Source organism: Triticum dicoccoides, chromosome 2A (genome assembly GCF_002162155.2).
Source record: "Triticum dicoccoides isolate Atlit2015 ecotype Zavitan chromosome 2A, WEW_v2.0, whole genome shotgun sequence".
In the NCBI taxonomy this organism is placed as follows: Eukaryota; Viridiplantae; Streptophyta; class Magnoliopsida; order Poales; family Poaceae; genus Triticum; species Triticum dicoccoides.
In genome coordinates this window covers 388,421,989-388,427,057 of record NC_041382.1, presented here as the reverse complement: position 1 = coordinate 388,427,057, position 5,069 = coordinate 388,421,989, and positions in this window count along the sequence as shown.

Genomic DNA, 5,069 nt, shown 5'->3' with positions numbered 1-5,069 from the left:
GAAACAGCACCCCGACCCCGACACGGCACCCCGACACCGACAGGACACCCCGACCACCGACACCTCCCGAAAAGGTGTTCTTTGGCCTTCTAGAGGCCGACGGGGTCATATATTTGTGAATTATTAGTTAGATCATATATTTTTCGATTTTGTTATGAAAAACATCATATATAATTATGTTGATCGTGTAGTTTTAAATGTGCAGTTGTTTCATCGCTGCGAGGTTTGGTGTTCGACGACCTCGCCGTGCGTTTGACGAGCTCTGCCCCTTCGTTCGTGGGTGAGCACAAATGACAAGTCCTCCTCCCCCATTAATTATTTGATCTATTCCGATGAAACTTGATAGCTAGCTATATATGTGTCTTGAATCATCAGTATGCGTAACCAATATGTGTCTCCCATTCGAAAGCGTCATAGTTATAAATATGCATGCATTTGCATATTTATAACCTTGATTCTTTTGAATTGTCCAACGCTATCCATGGACAGCCCGAGTATGTGTAGATTGGGTTCGTTTTCCCATATGCTTTGCTCCGGATCCGACGCATATATTTTGTCAGTGCCTCCCCTGTTGTTCTCCGGGTACACATCCTCTCTGTTTATTGCAGAGACGTGTATCAGGAGAACAGCGGGGAGGTGCTGCCAAAATTTTGCGTCGGATCCGGAGCATAGCATGGGAAAATGAACCCAATCTACACATACACGGGTGGGATTAGGACCTATCATTACCTATTAGAGTGTAGGTTGCATGGACGTAATAAAATTGACAAAGTAGATCAACTAATGAATATATACATGGTGAATTACATATATAATTGTTGTGTGTCCAGTAGCTTTGAAAGTCAAGATGAGTGACCGTGCTTGGATGTATATCGGTCACACTGGTCAGAACAAATGGAGCGCTGAATGGTTCACAAAAACTAAGGGGTTTGTGCAAGCCGCATTTGCAAATGGCCAAAAGAAAACCTGGTGCCCCTATTTCCGGTGCGGCAATTGGGAAAAGAAGACAGAGGCTGAAATGGGCAAACACCTGCAGAAGAGTGGTTTACGCCCTATTATACGGTGTGGACATTTCATGGTGAGTCTGCCCAACGTGACCGAGCTGAGGTGGATCGTCGTCGCACCGACGAGCATGGTACCGGGATGGAAAACATGGTGCAAGGCTATGATGATGCTCGGGATTCGGACGAGGAGATGGAGGAATCTGCAAAGGCCTTCAATGAAATGTTGGAGTCTTCGAAATGTCCGCTCCACGAGCACACTGAGCTTTGTCAGTTGGATGCCATCTCACAAGTAATGGCTCTGAAGGCTCAGTTCAACTTGGGCAGAGAATGCTATGACGCAATTATGACAGTATTTGGACGCTTTCTACCCAAAGGCCATGTAATGCCTGCAAACCTGTACCAGTCGGACAAAATCCTCCGTGCACTGAAGATGACCTATGAGAAGATACATGCCTGTGAGAAAGGATGTGCCTTATTTAGGATTGACTATGCGGACTTGAACTATTGTCCCATTTGCAAGTCTTCCAGGTATCTTGTGGTAGACAACGGTATGGGTGAGAAGACACAGACCAAAATCCCCGTTAGTGTTCTTCGGTATATGCCAATCGTACCAAGACTTCAACGTCTTTTCATGGTCGAAGAGACAGCCAGACAGATGACATGGCACAAAACAGGCAAAAGAACCGAACTAGATGCAGATGGGAATCTGATGATGGTACACACATCGGATGGTGTTGCGTGGAAAAAGTTTGATGAATTACATGCTGACAAAGCGGCAGATCCGAGGCATCCTCGAGTCGGCATCAGCACGGATGGGTTCAGTGTGTTTGGTATGACGGCAGCCCAATACAGTTGTTGGCCCGTATTTGTCTTTTCACTCAATCTCCCCCCCGGACAGATTATGCAAAGAAAGAACATTTTCCTGACGTTGATAATTCCAGGACCCAACTATCCGGGCAAAAATATGAATGTGTACATGCAGCCGCTTAAGGACGAATTGCAAGAAGCCTGGGATAATGGGTTCAAGACATACGACGCCTTTAGCAAACGGAACTTCATAATGCGTGTCTGGTACATGTACTCGACGCATGACTTGCCGGCGTATGCGCTATTCGTTGGCTGGTGTGTGCATGGAAGGTTCCCGTGCCCCACATGCAAGGGAGCTCTTGAGTTTCGTTGGCTTCAGGCCGGTCGCAAGTTTTCTTGCTTCGACATGCATAGACAGTTCCTGGATCCTCGCCATAAGTTCAGGAAAGACAAGAAGAACTTCATCAGGGGTAGAGTTGTCAAAAAATCTGCACCACCTGCATTGACAGGCCAACAAACCCTGGATCAGTTAAACGCTCTCGAGCCAGACCCACAACGTCCAGGGTACTTCAAGGGGTATAATACTAAGCACGCGTGGACTCACAAAACATGCTTATGGGATCTGCCTTACTTCAAAGACCTCCTTTGCCCACACAACATCGACGTGATGCACACTAAGAAGAATATCGCCGAGGCACTTTTTGGTACATTGTTCGGCATAGATGGGAAGTCAAAGGATAATACTAAGGCTAGAGTCGATCTGGAGGCGCTATGTGATAGGCCGTTACAAAACATGAAAGAACCGAAAGGAAAGCAGAACTGGATGAAGCCAAAGGCATGGTTCAATCTTGGAAGGCCAGCTATGAGAGAAATTCTCTTGTGGGTGCAACAGCAGTTGATGTTCCCCGATGGGTATGCAGCGAATCTAAAGAGGGGAGTGAATCTTGATAAATTGAAGATATTTGGTCTCAAGAGTCATGATTGGCACATATGGATTGAGCGGGTAATGCCGGTGATGTTGCGTGGCTTCATCCCTGAGGATGAATGGCTAGTACTGGCAGAACTCAGCTATTTCTTCCGTGTTCTTTGTGCGAAAGAACTATCGCCTGGCATGCTAGAGGAAATGGAAGAGTTGGCGCCGGAGTTGATCTGCAAGTTAGAGAAGATCTTTCCACCGGGCTTCTTTAATCCAATGCAGCATTTGATTTTGCATCTCCCGACCGAGGCAAGATTGGGGGGGGCCCGTGCAAAATCGTTGGTGCTACCCAACTGAGAGGATGCAGAAGACGCTTCGAGGAAAATGTAAAAATAAACGTAGAATTGAAGCATCAATGGCTGAGGCATTCATCACAAAGGAGGCGGCAAACTTCATAACAGCGCACTACGAAGCCAAAAATCGTCATTTGCATAATCCGAAGCCTCGATACAATGCTGACGAGCCTAAAAAGGGTGGATCCAACCTCAGCCTATTCAAAGGGAATCTCGCACCAGCTAGTGTTTCACATCCAGTATCTTTGGATAACGAAGAATGGCGGACCATTTCGTTGTATATCTTCAACAACCTGATAGAAGTGCGGCCATACATCGAGTAAGTTCTCGGTACATTGTTTCGCAACTTCTATTTCCTTTGAACTACTCTTATTCCTGGATATGTCATATAGTCGATACGTCGCCATATTCTCGTATGGAGCGGAGATCCAAAAGGATTCCGTCGAAGAGTATGAGCTTCTCGCAAAGCAAGGAGGTGGCTATCCCGGTTTCATCTCTTGGTTCAAACAAACGGTAATTTCTATTAGACAATTTCATTTCATTCGCTAATTTGTGCATAATGCAACAATCCTTTCATATTAAACTTGTACGCTAATTCAGAGTCTATGGACGCCGAATTGAGACAAGTCGCTAATGGTTTTGACTATAAGGTAAGTTCATTTGACAAGTACGACATCAACGGGTATCGCTTTCGTACCTATGGCAAAGAGCTATCTATGGCCGACCGAAAGTCTACAAATTGTTGTGTATCTGCTATCGGCGAAGGAGGTACCGAGTATTATGGGAGAGTTGAAGCAATTTATGAACTTCTGTTCTATGGTGAAAACCCACCGAATGTTGTAGTCTTCAAATGTTATTGGTTTCAGCCGAAGGAGACTAGAAGGACTCATGAACATAAAGGGCTAGTTGAAATCAACCAAAGCACTCATTTAGATGTTCCTGATGTCTATATTATGGCTCAACAGGCGACCCAAGTATTCTATCTACCGTGGGCCTGCCAAACTAATCCAAATCTGAAAGGTTGGGATGTCGTTTATGAAGTGCCGCCACGTGCTAGACTTTCTCCCCCAAAGGAAGAGGATTATGAACCTCACATTAACCAGACACATATGAAGGAGAATTCTTCCAAGAGACACGTCTTTCCAAAAAGCGTTTCAAGAACCGCTATACTTCACCCCAAAACATTGAAGTAGACAGCGACAATGAATCCGACATCACCCCAGAGGAGGAACAAGAAGAGCCGGAACAAGAAGAGGTTACTGCTGCGGATGACCTGTCAATGCTTGACCGATTACGTCAAGGTGGCCTTGCACATGTTGATGCCAATGAACCCTATGAGCCCATCATTGATTATAGTGATGATGATGATTATGCATTTATTGATGATACCGATTGAGATTATTAGTAGTGTCAGGTATTCAATTTTTTTATGTTGTACTTGATGATGATACACTTAAGTGATAGACATATTATTATTCATGTCGGTACTTTTTTTATGTTGTACTAATTTCGTTTATTCTTTGTCATGGCAGGTGTTGAAAGATGGTGGGCGCAGGTCGGGAGCGCGCCAAGGCCCCTTCTTCATCGGCGCGTGGTGCGAGGTCTTCCATTCCACACGCACCTCTCCGCCAAGCGTTGCTGGATAGTATGGTGACACCGCCGGGCCCTTCTTCATCGACCGCGGTGCCCAGCAGGGGACGAGGTAAGAAGAAGAGAGGAGTTGGAGCACGTGGTCGCGGGAGAGGAGGTAGGGTGACTCGTACGGCGCCTTCCTCGCCACCGCCCCCAGCTGTTTCACCCGAGCACGTGACTGCTAGGGTGGACTCGTCTGAGGAGGAGGCTGCACGGACTCCGGTCCACGAGCCTCCGGTCCACGAGTCTTCGGCCCACGAGCCTCGGGTCAACGGGCCTTCGGCCCACGAAACCCTAGAGGAGCACACGTCTGGATGGGGTACCTGGTCGGGTCAGCCTGAGCATGGCGGGGAGCCG